This window comes from Cupressus sempervirens, chromosome 6 (assembly GCF_028749045.1).
Source record: "Cupressus sempervirens isolate cs-2001-9-10 chromosome 6, ASM2874904v1, whole genome shotgun sequence".
NCBI classification, from domain to species: domain Eukaryota; kingdom Viridiplantae; phylum Streptophyta; class Pinopsida; order Cupressales; family Cupressaceae; genus Cupressus; species Cupressus sempervirens.
Genome location: NC_143123.1, coordinates 323,971,499 through 323,993,307, shown reverse-complemented (window position 1 = coordinate 323,993,307; position 21,809 = coordinate 323,971,499). Strand labels below are relative to the sequence as shown.

Genomic DNA, 21,809 nt, shown 5'->3' with positions numbered 1-21,809 from the left:
TAGATCAAACATTATATAGATCTATGATTGGAAAGTTGCAGTATGTAGTTCATACTAGGTCAGATATTTCCCTTGTAATTGGTATTGTAGCAAGATTTTTAGCAAAACCAAGAGAAAATCACATGATGGCAATCAAAAGAATAATGAGATATTTGAAAGGAACTAAAGATTATGGTTTATGGTACAAATTTGAAGGTAATCTAGATTTCAAAGTGTTTAGTGATGCTAATTGGGTAGGAAACCTTGATGATAGAAAAAGTACAAGTGGAGGAGCATTCTTTCTTGGAAAGAGGTTGGTTTCTTGGACAAGCAAAAAGAAGAATTGTTCATCTCAATCTACAGCAAAGGTAGAGTATGTTATTGCTGCAGTAAACTATTCTAATATTATTTGGTTTAAACAATTGTTGGAAGGCATGAAGGTGAAAATCAAAGAACCAGTTGTAATTTTCTATGATAATACAAGTGTAATAAACATATCTAAGAATCTAGTGATGCATTCAAAAACCAAGCACATTGCAATAAAATATCATTTTGTCAGAAAATTGGTGCAAGATAAGGAGATCAGATTGGAATATGTTCATATAAAGGAACAAATTTCTAACATATTCACAAAACCATTACCTAAGGATGCATTCTTGTATCTAAGAGGTAAGTTAGGGGTCACTCCCCTATTTGAAGTTCACTAAAATAAAATTTTAGTGATGCATCAACGTATACCAAATTGAAGATCTATCAATTGATGCAACATAATCAAGAAATATTGCATATGAATCAGTACTAAAGGTACATTAAAATTTATTTGAGTTGTATTGTCTTTGGCATGTTTTGTCAAAGAGGGAGAGTTTTACTATCATATCTTTCTAAAATTTGTTTGAGAAGAAGAGTTTTCTATAGAATTCCTTCACAGAGGGAGATTACTAAAAGAGGGAGAGTTTACTATCTAATAGAGAAAGTTGTTCTAACAGAAAAAGACTTGTTAGACTTGCTTTCAAATTTCATTATGCTATGGCATGTTGTGTTGCCATCAATGCCAAAGAGGGAGATTGTTGGATACAATTGTTAATTGTGTATTATCTTTGATGTTACACAAATGTCATACTAGTCATCAAATAGAGTCTACCGAGCCCAGATGATCAACAAAGTAATTTATAGTGTTAATCGAGCTCCCATGATTAACAAAGAAAAGTTAATGTTTACCGAGCTCACTCGAGCATCAAAGGATTTTGTAGCAGAAAGTTAGTGTTAACCAAGCTCCCAAGGTTAACGAAAAAAATTTAATGTTTACCGAGCTCACTTGGGCATCAAAGGATTTTGTAGTAGAAAGTTAGTGTTAATCAAGCTCCCAAGGTTAACGAAGAAAAGTTAATGTTTATCGAGCTCACTTGGGCATCAAAAGATTTTATAGCAGAAAGTTAGTGTTAACTGAGCTCCCAAGGTTAATGAAGAAAATTTAATGTTTACCAAGCTCACTCATACATCAAAGGATTTTGTAGCAAAAAGTTAGTGTTAACCGAGCTCCCAAGGTTAACAAAGAAAATTTAATGTCTACCGAACTCACTCGATTATCAAAGGAAATGTGGCAGAGAGTTAGCTTCTACTGAGCTCACCAGGTTAGCAAAGGAAGGTCAGTGCTAACCGAGTTCACTTGGTCTCCAAAGGATTTTTTTAGGGTTTGGAGTGTTTACCAAGCCTCACTAGGTTAACACTAGAAAACCATTCTAGAGAAGTGATCACCAAGCTGGGTCAGCCAGCGAAGGATTTTATTGTTTTGATATTAAGTTCAATTGTTTCATGCAGTCGACTGATGTAATATTTTTATTGTTGTTGTAACTTATATTTGAGCCGACTTGATAATCTGAAAGGTATATATTTAGATGTTCAAGTTGTGAATTAAAGTGTGTGTGAGTATATGGATGAGAATGGAATAAGCGAATATTGAGCAAATTTTGATGAAGGATTAGATATCCTAGAGGAGCTGCAAAGTTGTATTTGATCAGTAAAGATCCAGTAAAGCAAAATAGAGATCTATAATCAGCAAAAGATAAGTTGCATATCATTCAGGTCACCTCATTGTTGCTTTCTAATCATTGTAACAGTGAATCTAGAATCTTTTAACATAGTTGGTTTAACAGCCATTTTGTAAATCCTCTAACAAGGTGACAGTTCAGTTGAATTGTTCTAAAGACCTCTAACCAGGCCACTCTTAATAGGGTGATTAAATCCGCTCACAAGGTCACACCTAACAGTGTGCATTGTAACCTTTAACAGGGTTGGCTCCTAATAGGGCTAACTTTAGAAGAGTGAAAATTGGTGACTAGTTACATGGTGGTTTTTCCCATATTGGGTTTCCATGTTAAATCTGTTGTCTCTTGTGTTCATTTATTTTAACCTTTGCAAGCATAATAATAACTATGAATGCTAGATGATCAGTAATTAGTTAACCTACCGAGTTACAGTATTCCTGCACTATTTATCGAGTATTAGCAGTAAGTAAATATTATAGACATCTAAGGGATTTTTGGAATTGTTTTTGTGGTAACTAATCCACCCCTCCCCTCTCAATTACTTCATCTATATTTCCAACAGTCTTCATCACTAAGAAATGAAGTATTGATTTTAAGACTAACTTTTTATTTTCCCTATTATCTCGAAAGTTGTCCATAATGAAATTAGCATAAATTGGGTGGTGATATGATGGAGATGAAGGGGTAAAACAAATAGGGGCATGTCCATTTGATTTTTCAACATGAAATATGGAATCCTCAACATAGACAATATCTAGTTGACAATAAACTCTTCAATATCCTAATTAATTATAGCACCATGCGAATGACTGGTCAATTTAATACCTTAGTAATAAAGGATTAGACATCTTTTCACAATGATTTAATGGTTAAACAACATCATGTGTCTTACTTAAAATAGTATACTGAACTCATTTAATTTATCAATCTGAGAGAATAAACTTGAAATGGTGACTGCAAAGTATATGCTCTAATTCACCTTTAAAGTCATTACGACTAAAGCAACAATTCTAAAGGAAATCTATGCTAGAAACATAAATGAAAACTTAACATAAAGCTTAAGATAATGCTACAAATGGTAAACCTATCTATGCACATGTGCTATAGGAAATAACTAGTGGTCTTGTTACCAAGTGGCTGCAGGAGTACCAGAGTATATCTACTTTGAGAAAGCTTAAATCTAATTCTTACTTAATCACAAACTAAATTCACCTTCCATGTAGACCCCCACGGGAGAGTGACTAAATTGAAAACTCAAAGACTAAGATCTAAAAACATCATTTATTTATTTATGAAATCATAAGTACAAGATGAAAATAACAGAGTTGTATTCATTACTTGTAGGATTACAAAATGGATTTCCTCAACTTCTAAAAAATCTTGAAATCACAATCTCCATCTTATTTATATACAACTAGAAATATGGAATACTAAGAAATTGGATCCTTCCATTTAGGGATACAACAACTTTCAGTTATAAAAGAAACAACAACATTCAATGCAGGAGTAAACCACATTCAAATACACATGAATATAGGAACACATGACTTTTGGATTTCCTCCCAAAATAACTGCTAAATGAATTAACTCGGACTGTAACAACAACTATCATTGACTAGAAAATCATAAATAAATAACCATAAACTAGGCTCATCAGTAAACAAGATATTAGAGAAAAAAAAAATTGAAGAGATAAACGGTAAACTATTATAAACTTCCACTTGAAATTAGATCAAAAAAACTATTCATTTCTGGTTTTTTCCCCATGCTTATCCTCTTTTTTTCCACCATATTAAATTCCCAAAAAAAAATTTAATGTGCTTTAGGTAGGTCACTAGATAACCATTCCCATAAAGTTTCATGGTCTCTATAATCATTAGGGCCATAGATATTACATACCCAAATTGAAATATCATTGTGCTAAAAGATAACCCAGTGGGATCTATGATAAGGGAGATGAACCATTTGAGATAATATTTTCAGTCCATTGTGGTCCAACTATAATAGAAATGCCACATTTTCCTCTAGGGTGATTGGAGTAAAACCCTATAGATTGGTCCCATATAAACTTCATAATGGTGTAAGCTTTGAAACCCACAATCTTAATTTATTGCAAGCAAATTTAATATATTTTAACTTGAGACCATTGCACTATATTTCTTGTTAGGCATCTCCAGGCCTCTCACATTCCAAATGTGTAAGTGTATCATTTGGACTATTGATATTTGGAATTATTGTGCAATCTATTAAAAAAATCTACAATATCCTTTCCAAATTTCCTACTATCAATTTAAAAAGAGACTATCTTTTAGTTATTTTCCTCTTTTTCTTAGAGTTATTGTTAGTGATTCTAGTAAATGGATCCTCATTGATTGAGTCTACTATAATATCATTGTTCTTTTTAATAACAACTAATTTTAGGGTCCTAGTTAGTTCCTTATCTCTATTTAGGGGTATATTAGAATTCCTCCTAATTATTCTTAGCTCTTTCATTAATGGTGTTAAGAGTAAGTTGTGCATCAAGCTAGGGTGGGAGTAAAAAAAATTTATTAACCCTAACATTAACAATTGTAGTACTAGAATTTCATTAACAATCTGCTAAAGAATTGGAGATACCAAAGCCTGAGGCTAACATCAATTAAAAATCATCTTCAAACAAAGGTTTATTCAACTAATATATTTACCACTATCAATAGTCTCTAGAACTACATCATTAGATAGGGTTTCATTAGGATCCTTGAGATAACCCTTATGAGCATCCAATATCTCAACCCTAGAAAATTTTTTAACATTAGAATCATCCTTTTTAAACTGGTCTAACTTATCACCATATTTAGAATTAGATTTGACATTACTAACAAATCTAGGGTTCTAAAAGTTACTAAGAGTTCAACACTCTTTTTTTGTGTGTCCATTCTTTTTGAAATGAAAATAAAACCTTAATTTTGCTAATAAAGAAACTACCTAGACAAATTTTGTTGGAAATATAAGGTAGGCAAGGTTACCAAGAGGGGAGGGGTGAGTCAAGAACCAATAAAACTTTATCTTAATTTGCCAATTAATCTTGCACATAATATTCAGATCTAATTGTATGCATAAAAGAATGAAAGCAAATAAGCATTTATAACACTTTGACACAAGATATGTTAACCAAGAAACCTTCCAATTAGAAAGTAAAACTAAGGTGGGGATGATACTAACAAGATTTAGTACTACAATATAAATTTAACTTGTTAAGGCTTACAATTGACCACTTCTAGTGATCTACCCTATTAGGAGTCCAATTTCATCATAATTCACAAAGTCAGCCCAACTGATGTAACTCAGATTTAGAAGACAAACTTGATGATGTTCTGATACATGGAAAAAAATTTCAATGCTTGTAAATCTTTGGTACTCATTTGAACTTGAAGCTCAATCCATACTAATCACTTCCAAGTAGCTTGAACTCGGTTAGTACTGTGTGACTTGGTGAACTCTAAGAAACTCAGTAGCAACTAGATTACTCAGTTAACACTACATGACTCGGTCAACACTAGATCCACTTTGTTAGCCCTATGAGCTCAGTAGACATAGTTTGACTTGTTTAACACTATAGAACTCAATTAACACTATGATCTTCTTCACTTCCATTGACTAGCTTGGTAGCCTCTGCTACGCTTGGTTTGTACTAAACTTCATCTTTGAAGCTTGGTAAACACTGTGTAGCTTGAAAAACACTACAAAATGACTCAAGTGTTCAATATACATAGTATTCTAACTACTTAGCTCAAGAACAACTGAATCACTTGGTTAACACTACAAACTAAATGATAAGCTTGGTAGTAATGTAACCAATTGACAAAGTGTTGAGTTACTAATAGATAAATTTACTTTAATGTCATTAATCTTCCCCTTTGGCATTAACATTTATCCAAACAAAAATCTGATATTAAAAATATAAGTCAAAAACTTTCTTTGCCATGTTTCTCTATCTTCAACTCAGTTTTGACTTCCATCTATTGTGGCTCGGTAACATACTCTATTTTTTTTATTTTTCAAATTTTCTTTTGTAAAGGGAATTTTTTCTTATCCATAGTATACTATACTACTCCCCCATACATATATCTCCCTTATATATATAAATGGAGTATAGTATATTTCTCTTTCTTTACATATTACTTCTCCCCCATGCTTATTTATATAATATTCATTTCTCCCCTTTTTTGACATAAATTCCAAAGGTGTATAACTTTTATATGATAATACCAAAATGTGACAAGAATTCATAATGTACTTTTAGAATAAGTAGCATTGTCTTGTCCCGATTTTCCTATAGTACCTTCCTTGCATGCAATGCAATCTAAACTTCAACTGATAATTACATCATGTGATCAGCTATGGAGAAGTTGTCGTCATGGATAAATCTCTTTACATGTGCAATACATCCATGTTTGGAAGAATCATGCCCTAGATTTCTATAAGTGTGGCCTTGATCCTGGCTTCTTCCTTCAATAATTATTCCTACAAGTTTGTTAGATATTTGATCTTTGTGTAATGCATAGAATTATGGCTTGGATCAAGTGACAACTAGTGTGCACTTTCCTTCGTGTATTCATCTATTTTGGATAATTTCTCCTTGATATACTTTGTAAAGATAGATGTATTAGTTGAAAAATAATGATACAACATTATTGACAAATGTTTCTAATGAACCAAGAATAGTAGCTAACTCTACTTGATCTATTGTAATTCTTTGTGCAACTTGTTTTAACACTCTATTCTCAAATTTTCTTTCAACTCTCTATAGCAGCTTCTCATGTCCATTCAAGTCTTCATTGAATTTGTGAACAATTTATGATAACTAATCAAAAATAGGTTGAGTACTATCAACCTCAATACTTAGAGAATCAATAAATATGCTCTTAATGTATTCAAAAAATTGATTTTCTTTCTTCTTCTCTTCTCTGACACAATAACAATGCACAAAGATAACTCAAAACACCATATTTTGTTAACTAGGGAAAACCCTAGTGGGGATGATACCCACTAGATAATATACTAATATATAAGTTCTTTTTTAGAGGATGGACCCTATTAGGAGTCAATGAGAAAACTCAGTATAAGTAGTCCCTATTAGGAGGCTTTAAATCCATGTTAGGAGATTTCAATCCTATTAGGAGTTGTGGTATAAAGTATGCAAGAAGAGCCCACTACTCAAACATGCAATTTCAACTACAAGAAGAGCTCACTGCTCAAACAAGTAATTATTATTTTTCCTTCCTTGACTAATCTCTAATCTTCAACTCAATCTCGGATCACCAAATAGCTCATATAAAAATTTGCATATATCACTTTTACAAAAGTTCGCTCACTTCACAATCTTACAAAATAACACACTTCTTATCACAAGAAGTCCTTTGCATAAATACCATGCCTTTACACAAATTAATGTTGGGTCAGCTAAGACCACAATTCACTTTTTCAACTTAGAGTAAACATCTATAATGTTGGCCCTAATTGGACAAGTAATTGTTTTGTAAAGAAAATAATTATTTCCTTCAATTTTGTCGTCTTGCTTCATCAAAACATGATTATTTCTATTTCGTAAAGCCCATACAAACTTCCAAGGATATACACATTGTCATCAACATATATACTATCTCCATGTAACTTTTCTAGTCATAATATGATGTTAGCAACATGTTATAAACAAAATAATACACTGCTATAAACCAAATTCTATACTTAGACAATTTTATGATTACCAAACACTAACTATCTTTATTTCTGAGGTTTTTAGTGAACATGTACATCATATGTTGCCATAAATGACAAAAATTACATATCACTATGAGCCAATTTTCAAAAATCTCCCCCTTTGGCATTGATGGCAACAAAATAGGGAAAATTGGCTAAGTGACAAAAACTTAACTAACAAAATAAACATTACATCTATTACAACTTGTTCAACTTTACATATGCTCCCCCTTACAATATACTTTACAATATTTTCTTCTTTCTAACTACTAATCCCAATTATATCTCTCCCAAAAATCTCTCATTTTGACATCTATACAATTTTCACATGTATCTCTCCCCCTTTGACATCAATGATAAAGGTTAAAATGTCAAGCTACTGTTGAAAACTATTGTCCTTATGTTTTTATGATCTTCATACAATCATCAATAATAGTCTTCAAATTATCCATATCTTTGGTCCATGTTTACTTGGTAAACTCAGCTAATGTGAGAATTGCACATAAAGCATATGATGGAATCTCAACTACATTGATATCTGAATATAAAAAGTTGGAATATGTGTCCTTGGCCTTGACACATTCCTCTAGCTATTTCTTAATAGAAGATAATTTTAGAGCAATGGATTCTTTGAAATTAGATTTTCTCATCAAAATCTATTCTTTTCAAAGTTCTAGTTTCTTGATGTCATTGTAAATATCTGAAACTTGACTTTCAAAATCATCTACCTTACAAGATGGATGCTAGATCTGGCTAGACAAAGCCTCTAGCTCACTCATCTTTAACTCTATCTGACTATCAATGTCTTTAGTTAGCTTGTATGATAAGGTACACTTAACATACAGAGTTTTCCCTTCCTGCTAGCATTTTCGAAGTTCTTTTATACAAATATCAAGATTAACTAGATCATTCTTGATAATCTGATAGATGGTGCTAAACAAGTTAGCATCACGAGAAATTTGTGCCTTTTCCTCAGCAACATTCAAAAAATTTGTAAAGTCTTCATCAAAAGATTTTAGAACTACCTATGCTCTTTGTTTAGGATCTAGTTTTGTGTGCTAAACTACTAATGTACTATGCAATATGTCTATCACTTCCATTCATCAGTACATTTGCACTTGTTTTTCTACCAAAATTTTTTACCAAAGCTATGATTCCTTCTTCTTTTTTGGTTTGAATTCCCACATTGGTCAAAAATAAACATTCTATACCTAATTTGGTTGAAATTTTGACCAACCTATGTTTTTCCAAGTTAAATTTTGGCCAACTCAATGTTAGAAAAAAGAAGATGTTTCATTCGTGCACAGGTAAAATAGAAAAAAATTCATTCATTTGTAGGTTTGAGCATAGGCAATAGCAAAATTGGGATTCATTCACATCAAGTGGGCTTTTCTCATTTTGGTAGCTTTTCTCATCGACCATCCCACTTGCTTGTGAGGAAAAGATATGAAGATTTCAAATCCCATGTAGCAGTTTAAGAAAGAGTTTCCCCTACCTCTCATTCCTCCTTTCTTGCTCGACAAACTATTCCAATCCCTAATTGGCGCTTGCTATCAATGAGAAGATTGATCAAGGAAGGAGTCAGACATCGATTCAATTAGTAGGTAGCGAGACTTCTTGTCCCTAGCTCGACACCGCTTGTGCATCTTTGCCTAAATCTTGGAGGCGGCCATATTTTGGGAGCCCAAGCATATGGATTGTTGCACTAAGGATTGGTTCATTATTATTCTTGTTAAATTTTCTTTATGATTTTTAATAGTGCTTATTAATATCATTTTTCAAATATATTAAATTCCTTCATATTCCTATGGTAGCCAAATCATGGATATTATGTCAAATGACATTTTGAATATGCCCTTGCATTTGCTTTCAGTCCACATCTTTCATTTTATTTATCTACAATGTGCAAAGCTCTCTGGATTAAGAAAAATGTAGACTTTATAGTATTTTTTGTTTCTAAAGTAAACCCTCATTTTAGGTTTTATTTGAAATTCATGTATGAATCCAACATATATTGTACTATGGAATGATATTTTTTAATGCAGTTAGCATATCGCCTAACAATTTTGTCTTGTAACTAAAAACATGATAATCCAAATTGATTTGGGAGCTATAGAGCATAAATTGTGTTATGGAATGACATTTACAATCATAGCAAGAGAATTACCTAATGTTTCAATTTTTCACCTAGAAACATGGTACTCCAAAATATTTTGGTAGATCTCAGGCATAGATTTTATGTCATGGAATGGCATTTCCACTTATAGCTAGATTATCTAAGTTCCATCTTGCAACCAAAAACATGACACTCCAAAATGTTTTGGGAGCTATCATTTGTATATTTTGTGTTAGGGAATGACATTTCTAATTATAGCAATAGTATCACCTAAAGGCTAATAGATCTACCTTATAACCAAAAACATGGTAGCCCAAACTATTTTAGGAACTCACATGCATAAATTGTGCTATTGAACTCTTAACCAATATGAAGTGGACCACAATCCAACTAATCAAGATCAAACCATCAATAGTTAACTTTTCAAAGAGCCATTGGCCTTATTAGCAAGCAACTTCATTGCACATTTGATTCTACAATTAGATACTAGTTTAAGCCTTTGTTTCATTAGATTTCATATAACAATTTGGTTGCACTTATAGTGTAAAATCCTCAAATTCACATAATCAAGAATTTCAAAAACATATTTCAATTTTATTTACAAATAGGTTATCAACAAAAAATGTAGCATTATTGAAATTTCCAAATTTAGTTGCCCATGCAATCTAAAATGTCAACCATAATAGCCTTTTACTTTCATTTACATTTGGAAAAGTGATAAATATGAAAACCCTTTTCTCCAAATTTAAATTAGCATATACAGATTATAAATTATGAATAATGTGATTATTATTCTAGTCCAGTCCTCTACCACAACTACTTTCCTCTACCCCAAATTACATTTCCCCTACATGCAAGACATTTGTGGTCCTCAACCTAACAACTGTAGGAGCATTACAACTTCTCAAGAATTCGGGTTATAGAAAAATTGTCATATAATAATCTTACTCTCTCAAATTCATTTTTGTTTAGAAGACACACTTCTAAATTCTTTAGAAATGGTTCAGCATTTTGTAATCTACAAAACTTTGGTAGCTTTGATAGTGCATCTCCTAGTTTTGAAATAAATTCCTATAGCATAGCTCTCATCATTACTTCAACAAGTCGAACTCATTGCACAACTACTAGTAACTAAGTGTTCTTACACACATCATGCATAGTCATTATTAATAGTGATCACAGGGTCTTTACTTACAACAACAATTTCATCATTCATTTTTCTATTTCATTATTCCTATAGAATTAGTATAAGCATTAGGCCTAGAGTCATTTTTAATCTACACACCACTACTTCCACAATCCTATCTTGTGGAGCTCCTATTGTAACCAATTCAACATTTTTCCTTTTATTTCTTTCAATTCACTGGTAATCATTAACATTCAATGTGAGAAATTCAAGATGACTTTTTTGATCATCCATATCATACATCCTTTGATTTAATTTTATCTTTTCTTCCAAGCATTTCCAAATGATTTATAGAATTATTACTTTGAATTTGTAGCATTACATTCTTCTAACCCTAAAAACTGTCATCACTCATCTTAACATTTTCCATCAAAATCAATTTAGGATATCATCGCTTCCTACTTCTTCATCCTTACACTTGGGCTCCTTGCATGGAGGCCTAGGGAAAAGAATAATAGGGGTAGAAAAGAACTAGGTTGGAATAGCTGAATCTGCCCCCCACACCCCCAACTATCAAACTCAATTTGTAACTTACCAATCCCTCTGCATTCACACATTGAAAATTGTAGAATAAGAGTTCCATTGAAATCTGCAAGAGAATCTCTAGAGAGAAACCTCTAATTTGCAAAATAAGCTATCTAAAGGTATGCTTATTTTGATTCTTTCTTAAAAAAATTTCCAAAATGTTCTTATGAGGGTTGATTGATCTTCATAATTCAGATATTCAGTATAGTTATTCCTCAAACTCTAACATTAAGCTCCTTTGTGATGCATTATAATCTATTATCCCAATGTGATCTTAGATTGATCAATATGTATCCTCATTTTATTCTTTTCTTTTTGTACATAGATGCATGTATCTAAAAGATTTAATACAAGGTTAGGTAGTTGGATCATTTAAATAATTCTTTTCCCCTTTAAATTGGCAAATTACTCTTATGAATCATTTGAAGAGGACACTAAATTGCTTATGATCATCTAAGGTCTGAAATTGAGTCATCTAGATTATGTTTTCTAGTTGAATCCTAGACTGCATATTTTATTAAATTGTCATAATGTCATGCATCCAGGTCTGAACGTTAGTGATTTTGATGATTAATGTGTCAAATTACAATATACCATTAAACTAAACCATAGCTACAATCCATGGTGGTGGCTAAATTTTTTTAAAAGCTCTTTACCCTTTGTAAAATTAAATCTCTATTACCTTAACTAGTCTTTACTCTTAGTCAACTATGGGTTAAATTGCAATTGGGTTTTCCTTTCCCATCATTGTTTGTTTGCAAATCTATGTTTTCTATAATTTTAGAACATTGCCATCCGAATGATGCTGATGACTTTAACTAGGAAGTCAATTATTTTAAAATTTAATTAGATATACCTCTTAACAATTCCTTAAACTAGGCCTATGCTTAAAAAATTAAATATATCCAACAGGCCAACACATGCCTAAACTATTATTAAGGTGATACATCCAACATTTAAACACAATGCAATGGATTTTAAATGACTATCAACACAACACAATGTCATTCATAGAGGATTTTCCAAGCTTATCTCAATCAGCAACCCTAAGGATGTGAAGTAGAAGAATTTGTAGCTACCATCACTTGGGAGTTGGAGTAGATGATGTCAACATGTAATCTACAATCCACACTTTATACCCCCTCTATCCATGTCTTGGCTTACCCAAACCTCTACCTGCATCCATAGGGTAATTCAACAGCACTGGTACTCTTCTTAACATATATCATTACATAAACATTCAAGTCAATTAAATAAGACTTGCATGTGTAATTAGTACACACCACAAAATAAATCTATTCTTCATTAGTGGAAACAAACAGAGACATATCAACTTGTTTTCATTATCCCTTGAGATAACATTTAGAATCAATGCATTTCCTATGTCATCTCTATGTTCATCATAGTACATCTTAAAGAACAAATACTAGAAGATATTGATTCTTCAATGAGTAGATACAATAATTTTATTAAATAAATAATTTCTTCTCGTGGTAACCACTGAGTTTGCAGCCACCCTATGAGTAGTTATTGCTCACTCAAATTTTTAAAATGAATAGCATAGCAAATTTTTCATTTTAAGATTCGATTATTTTTTAACCCATTTAGCCATTGAGAATAGAACAAAAATGCAGAATTATTCATTCTGAGTTGGAGAATCTTTGTGAGTAATAAAATTTCATTACTCACATTTTCTAAAGTAGAATGGGAATGGTAGGCCTTAAGACATTATTGTTGATCTTATTGAAAATGTAGCTCTTTTCATTTACCACCCTTTTTAACTATACAGTGATTCTGGTTACAGTTTTTTGCCTTTCAAATAAGATTTTTTTTTAATAAGGAAAATGGCTATTACTTTTAGTTGGTCATGTAAATTAATTAAAAAATTAACAATACAAGTTGGCCCCATTGGTGGTGTCACCATTTCCTTGCATTTTGTTTAAATTTCTCACTACCTAATGTGTAAAAAGTGAACCCAAATCATTCTCCCTTATGGGCAGTATTGCATACCTGATGGACACAAATTTGGAGTTCATAAATTCATTCAATGATGGATGGGATCAACTATTGTCCAAGCATCCTATACCATTCTACTATTGTTTTGGTTTGTTTCTTATATTTTTATTCAATTTCTCAAATAGGTTGTCTACTTCTATGTTATTTGTTATTGATTGTTGCAGATCATAAACTCATAATTACATTTTTTTTTTGAAAATTGTATCTTTTCTTGCACATAATTTCAATAATCCAACTCAATTTGAAATGCAGGAGTTTTTTTTTTTTTCATAATTCTAGATTTTGGAGGTCTGATAGTGCACTGTTCATTAGTCAACAACAATGATCCATGTATGGCAGGATGCCGCAATTGTTGTTATGGATGGGGTATTTTGGAATTCTTTTCCAGCATCCATGGAAGCTTGTGGTGCACTCTTTCTTGTTTTTGTAATTATTTTTGCGATCCTTGGCATTGCCTATGGGTTGCTAGCAGCAACAATGGCAATTCAAAGGATATGGCAAAGACATTATCACATACTGACAAAGAGGGAACTCGCAAAGGTGATTTTTTAAACTCATTTTGGACTTTGAGATCTACAAGAAAAATAATTATCTACATTCATCTTTATTATTTCTGGTTTCTATTTATCTTTTATTTATTTGCTTTTGCATTGTATTCTATTTTTATTTTTAGGAATATGTTGTTGAAGACCTACATGGACACTACATGCCTCTTAAGCTAGAACCAGAACATGAAGAATGCTTGAAATCCTTGAAGCACCTATAGGTCCATCTAAAAACCAATATGGTGTGTGTACTAGTTTGATATTTTATTTTCTTCCTTGGCCTTTTTGGTAATTTGCACAAGTATCTTCAGATATGTAAATGTTTGTGCCTATCAAGCATGCATAAGTTCACACTTATAGTAGGCCCAAGAATGTATTACTCTATGATTTTAAGTTAATTTCAACTATTAAATTTCTCCTATAGGTTGATGGTTTCATATTTATCTTCATTGGAACCAGAGACCAAGGCAATGTGGTGGTATTAGTTTTGATATCGAGTCTTCACCACTGCATTGCTAACATTGGCAACCAAGGCATGGTGCTTCTAATATATTTTCTTTTGTAGCTATTTATTCCATCTGTTGATTGTAATTGTAGCTAATGAGAGTATATGGAGCATTGATACTGTCACTTGGAAAAGTTATGAATACACCGGAAGTGATGTAGGTATATATTGGGTAGGTTCGGCTTATGCTTTAAATAGTAAATAACTTTCTAGAATCAACCTATAAGCTAATTGGTCATATTGTAGCCTAATAGAATCTAGCATAGAGGGTTGTACCCTCATGAGATTACATTTATTTGGTTTTGTTCCTTCTTACAATTTTTATTACCTTATGTGTTTTAGGTTCAAATTTGAAAACAAGACACTCTCATGTGTCCTTTCTTATATTATTAATACAGTGTCATAGAAAATAATTATTTTCAAATCAATTTCTTTCTAGAGTTGATCAATATGAAATATAGTTAGTATATTCTAAAACAAGTAAGAGAACCTAAAAATGATTTATCCATGATCATCAGGGGATGACCATCTCAAAAGTGTTTATTGAGCTCATTTTCCTGGCTACAAGACTAATACTCTTAATTTGCTTCCAAACCATGGTTGCCTATAATAGATACGCAAGAATACTTGTAGTCATTGTATTCCAATTTGTTGGAATTTGACTAGTAAATTATTATCATAAAGTTGGAATGTTGGAAAGGGTTAATACTTGATTATGTATATTCATCCCACGTGTGTTCCATGAGGTTTGTACTATTGTAACATTTTAAGATTTAATTTTGTGGATTTGTCGCTCATGTTGTACATGATAGGTTTGTTCAAGTAACATATGATGAGGTTGTTTGTACAACATAATGATTGAGTTGAAGTGATTTATGAAGTAAAGGGATATTTAATGTAGCTATTTAAATCATGCATATTTCATGGCCATTTCCCTCTATTTTGTACTCCTTTTGCACATCACTATTTCTAACGTGGTGTTAGTTGTTCAAGTTCATAAATGATCACAATATCCATAACTATACAACAAGTGTGTGTGTTGGCCAACAATTGGAACATTTGTGGTTTTAGGATACACTCTTTTTTAACCCCTTTCATAGTTTTTGGATATAAGTTGGTCTCTATGCATGTAGCCTCATTCCATCAACCCCCTTTGTCCAAGTGCTTCTTGTCTGTTGTACTCTCTTACTGTTTGTGCATGCTGCTTGAAGCATTGCCCAAGCTCTGTTACCCTTTTTGTGCATGTTGCTGGAAGCACTACCAAAACATTTCTATTTCTACATTGAAGTACACAACTACCTTTTTATGCCTCTTAAAAATGAGTAGAACTTCTATAATTTTATTTTGAATTTGGTTAGAAAAAATCACAAGGAATCCAATGTTCTTTATTTTTCATTCTTTTGGGATTTTTTTCTCAAAAACTACAAAATCGCCATGCATCATAAATGATTGTTATAGTGATTTTTCTTTATTAAAATGCATTGCAATAAAGTACCACTGATTGTATTCTTTTGAATTAATTTTGATTAGTAATGCATTAGTTATTTTGATTGTGCAAATAGGGGAAGTTGTTAATCCTCAGACTTGTAAAATGTCATCATACAAGCATTTTGTAATCAAATAACTTAAATGAAGTTCCAAGGGTGCTAGCATTAGTGGAAGAGATCAAGTGCTTAGTTCTAGTTCATAGTTTTCTTCACCTAAGGATAAAGGGCATATATGTGGTGGTGGTTGTATGTCAATAGTGTGCACAGCATCTAAGAAGTAGACTATGATCAGTAAGGTCCCTTACTCTCCAACAAGTGACCTCTTGAAAGATGGACTTGTTATATCATTACATGAAAAAGGTCGACTAGGATACCATGTATCTAGACAAAGAGGTCTAGGTGGTGGTTGGTATCTAGACACCATGTCCAATGTGACTAAGAGAGATCCTGCTGCCCAATTTCTTATTGTTTTCTATAGTAAATTTTCCAATAGAACTTCAAATTTTCCCAAGTTTAATTCTTCAAATTAGTAACCAATTACAACATGTACATATTTATAATGTACTAATTTTCTCTAAAAAAGTCATCCCTTGGTTGATCTTGTGTAGGACCATGTTGGTCTACATTCCTTAGCAGGTGGAGGAAAATTATTGTAGGTATAATTGTTTTTCAAGTGATACTCAAACTTTGGCCATGTTTTGTGTAATGTGGCATTATGAATTATTTGATTTTCTATTCTAGCTTATCTAGTTTACAATGTGGAGCCTTTCTTTATCTATTTGGATGACTCTTATATGTCACATGCAACTATACATTCCAATTTCTAGCTTGCTACATATTGAGTGCTATATTAATCACTTATTAGTATTATAATTTAAGAAATCTTATGTTCCTTGAATAGTATGATTACAACTAACATTATAGCATGCAACTTCTTGCCATTATTATCAGCATAGTACTGACATCAAAATGACAATCTGATTTTATATTTGGGAAACTTCTCTATTAAATATAATTGATGATTAATAGGCTATGTACATTGTGGATTGTTTGATGTGTCGTGTACAATATATTTGATCTTCTAGTATGCATTTTTTGATTTTTTTTGTACAACAACTCCACTATGGAAAGTATCTATGGACCATCCACCTTATGATAGGTATTTTTATTCTTTACATGGTTTTTAACTTTCCTGTAAAAAAATTACTTTTGATTAGTGCAACTATGCAAGATATCTTATGCAAAGAAATTGGTAGGTGATCGGGCAAAAGGCCTCAGGATTGATAGAATTTAGGTGCTTTCATTTGGTAGTGTAATCACCCAAGATGTGACTTGTAGTCATCAATAATACCCAATGTGTCCTCTCCATTATTTTTGTTATCTTCTCTCTTGGGTTTTTTTTTCATACAACCTTTTGTTGGTTTTGGTTATTATATTATGTTGCTGCTAGTACTATGCATTAAGGACTCAATATTGAGAAATTGATCAATATATCATATTATCAGACAAACTTTTTTGGAACTTTGTGTTGTCCTTAATTTAATCTTGGTACCACACTTTAGCCTAGAATTTTTATACCTCTTCTTCCTTTTTTGAACACCCTATAGTATTAGAGATTAGAGTCAATAGGTATATCACTATATATTTTGCATGTTGTTTTATCTATGTTGCATTGTAACAGGTTGTATTCTAAAGATATTTTCAGTCCTAATAATTAGATTATGTTTGCTCAGAAAAATATCTCTGAATTTAATGTCTAATGAAAATATGTAAAATTTTCTTAACTTTGGTTGTGCTTTTATTATAGGTAAATAGGAAAATGGAGCTTACCTTTGTGAGTCATAATTTTGATGCTTGGGAGAGTTGGATTTTTAAAGGTTCAACATTGGAGGATTGTAGACTAAAAAATAGTAGGTTTCCCACAGTGAGTGGTTTTGTTCATAGATGAGAATAAAATCACTTGGATGGTTCTAGCCATTGTTATTTATTTCAGCTCACTTGTTGGGAGATTTTTTCTTTCAAGATGATCTTCTAAGATTACATGCTTCGGAGTGTGTAATATTACTATTCATATTAATAGGTAGCCTAAAGCATAAGTAGTACCAAACTCATAACCCACACCTATGTAGATCAATTGCATCATTAGGGAAGTATTTTTCACTGGAAGACTTCTAATCTTTGAGGATTTCTGAAGAGGGAGTGTAGCACTTTTCATGCAATTTATTTTATTGTAATCATCAGGACTCTAAAGGACTTGAAGTCATAAGAATCAAACTACTCATCAGGGTAGAGGCTTTCTATAGGACTGTTAGAAGAGATATACAAGCTTTCATTCATGTTGTTCAGTGTCTATTTAACAAGAACAACATGAAATAAAAATCTCCTTCATCCTTAAACAATGCATTGCCTAGGATGCATATATGAATTTTCACAAATATAGTACAAAATATTTGTACCTAGATTATATTAGAGCATCTTAAGAAATTCAAACCACCATGTGGGTGTAGCCAAACTGAAATTATTGGTGTTCACCTATTAATCTAATCTATTTGCCCATTTCTCTTCATTTAGTGCCACATGTCAATTACTTTTAGTGGAGTCCCTTAAACACATATTACTTTTCAGTTGAGGCTCGCTCAAGTTTTTGTATGTAGCCTATTGGGTTTCTTAAAGTGTGGAGGTATCAAGTCACAGAAATTGATGAACTTAACTACTAGTAGGATTGATCCAAATTTTTTGTACAAGATATTGGGAGAGGTGATCAAGGCAGGAGCCACCACTGTTGGCATTGAGGATACTATGGGGTATTTATTTCCTTTCGAATGCTACAAATTAATTGTAGACATCAAAGCCAATACTCCAAGAATTAAGAATGCCATTATTTCAATTCATTACCACAATGATCTTGGTCTTGCAACTGCCAATACCTTGGCTATAATATTCCTTTTCTATCCTTCTCACTACTTTCATTATCTATAAATTTTTGGTATTGAGTGTTAAGTTTATAAGTTCTCATGATGTCAGTTACAAGGCACACTTGTAGGACCAGGTCAGTTAGAGGTGACTATTAATGGAATTAGAGAAACAGATGGAAATGCTTTGCTTCAAAGAGGTGATAAAAATCTTCATGAGAACATTTAGAGAGTAAATTTTCAATTTCAACTTCTTTGGATTGCTTAAATTCTATCCACTCGCAAACATATTCACAATTTTCTCATTTTAACCTTTTTTTCTTAGTAAAGCTTGGTTTTTTCTATTAAGTTGACTTATATGCCATATGACCCAAGCCACATAAGACTGACACATATTTTTATTATTTAAACTTGAATTTTATTCACAAGAAGCCACATTCATGCAATTCAACCTTGTTGCATATATGGGTTGTCTAATAGTGCCAAGAGAAATTTGACTATGCATCTCATTCAAGCATTATCTCTTCTCATTTTTAAACATGCCTTTAACACATAATAGTCTACTTTTTGACTTGTAGAGGTGACAAAAACTTTTGTATATAGCTAGTAAAACTCCTCTTCAAAATTTATATTGATTTGAATCTAGTTTACTCTTGCAAGAACAATCCATTCTACCCATTGCATAAATCTCATAGAAGATAGGTTATTAGTTACTTTCATGGGTTCCATGCCCATTTAGCAAAGACTTTTTGCATGTATGTGTGCTTATGGGTCCCTGAATTATAGTGAGGGTAATTTGATCTTGATCTCTTATAAGATGTCATATCTTACTATAGCAAGCTAGCCCTTGAATTAATTCAGCTACATCTGCATCGCTCACATAATTGATTTTGCCCTATGCATAAATGTCCATTTGTTCCATGCTATATCAAGAAATTGTTTCTTATCCAAGCCATTTAATTTGCAACCTTTTAAATCTCTACAAAGATAAAGTTGGAGTAGAAGAATTTTTCTTCTCAAAGGTGTCCTCTGATTGTAAAGCATCCATTCCATTATCTATTGAACTAGATATGTCTTGTTTGTTGAACAGATAGTGAAATGGACACTTTACAATCAGAGGACACCTTGGAGAAGAATTTTTTTCTTGCTCCAACTTTATCTTTGCAGAGTTTTAAAAGGTTGCAAATTAAATGGCTTGGATAAGAAACAATTGCTTGATACAACATTAAAAATATTGACCAAACATCGGTGGAAATTTCAACCAATTCTTGATAGTTTTCTACCAAGAATTGGTCAAAATTTCCACCAATTATTGAAAACAATTGACCAAACATTGGTGGAAATTTCAACCAATTCTTGAGAGTTTTCTACCAAGAATTGGTCAAAATTTCCAACAACTCTAAAAAAAAATTGACCAAACATTGGTGGAAATTTTGACCAACAATGACAAATCAGAGCTAGAAAAAATTAAAAAATTTCAATGAATGTATTGGTCAAAATTTTGACCAACATGTAGGTTGGCTGAAATTTTAATGAGAAAAATTACCATGAACTGCTTGGTCAAAATTTCAACCAACATTTGTCAAAAATTGAGTCCAAATTTACTAGTGATTAATGTCCTCTGTAAGCTTTTCACTATTTTATTCTTCTGTATAAGTTTAAATAAGGATGAAATTAGATCTATTTGATCATCATCATCAGTAGCTAAATAGGCAAGAGAGATAAGAGTAGATGAACTAGATGGTTTAGTCTCATCCTCACTCTATTTCTTCACTGCTTCTTTTCCTTTTCTCTCTTCTTATTCTTTATTTTCCTTTTCCTCTCTTTCTTTTCTTCCAATCTTTTCTTCTCTTCTTCCTCATTTTTCCTTTTCCTCTCTTCTTCTATAATTCTTCTCTTTTCTTCTTCTTCCTTTCTTTTCTTATCTTCCTCAAACAATTTATGCTTGGCTTCCTCTATTTTCTTCTTTTCTTCTTCCAATAGTCTCTTTTCTTCCTCAATCTATCTCAACTTATCCTCAATATCTTTGGTGTCTAGTTCATTTGGTTTGAAACCACTAAATGGATTAGTATCATCAATGTTAATGGTAACTTTGGTTCGATCAATCTGCATGGTGTTAGCACTTACTAACACTTCCACAATTCTAGGAGCTAGAGGAGATGTTTCTTGTGACTCCGACATCATTTGATTAATTGTTGTTGTAGTTTCTCTTATTAACTTATCCTTTTCACCAATCATAAATAGGAATGGCCTCAATTTATTCCTCAAGTATGGAGCGAGGTTATTCAATAGTCTCTTAATTTTTTCTTCATCATCATTCTTGCAAATTGTCCTTAGCATAGACTTCTAAAGTTCAAGTTCTTCTACCCTTGTAGGAGCCTTCTTCTTAATGACTTTCTCATAGACTTTCTAGTTTATAATGCTCTCAAGTTCCTTCAATTTCAGATTGTTTGATACAATATATTTCAAAGTAGATATATCTATCTAATCCTTCTCAAAATTGCTATATAAATCATAAAATTTGTTCATCTTGAAAAAGTTACCTTCATTTGCAATAGTTGTACTAATATTCTCAATCTTTGGCTTCTAAGGTTGCCAAGCTTTGCCTACTACTTGCTTAGGTGGAGTCACCTTTTCTACTTTCTTAGTTTCTTTTTCCTCATCATCTTCATCACTTGACTCAATTATCAACAATTTTTTCTATCTCTTTCCCCATCCTGTGGCTAGCCATTTGACTCTTTTTGTCTTTGTAGA

The 21,809-nt window shown here is 32.0% G+C and overlaps 1 pseudogene; it reads left to right on the top strand.

Annotated features, from left to right (window-relative positions):
- Positions 1-14,372, top strand: part of LOC149552482 (uncharacterized) — a 98,219-nt pseudogene extending 83,847 nt beyond the window's left edge.
- The last annotated feature ends 7,437 nt before the right edge of the window (positions 14,373-21,809 follow it).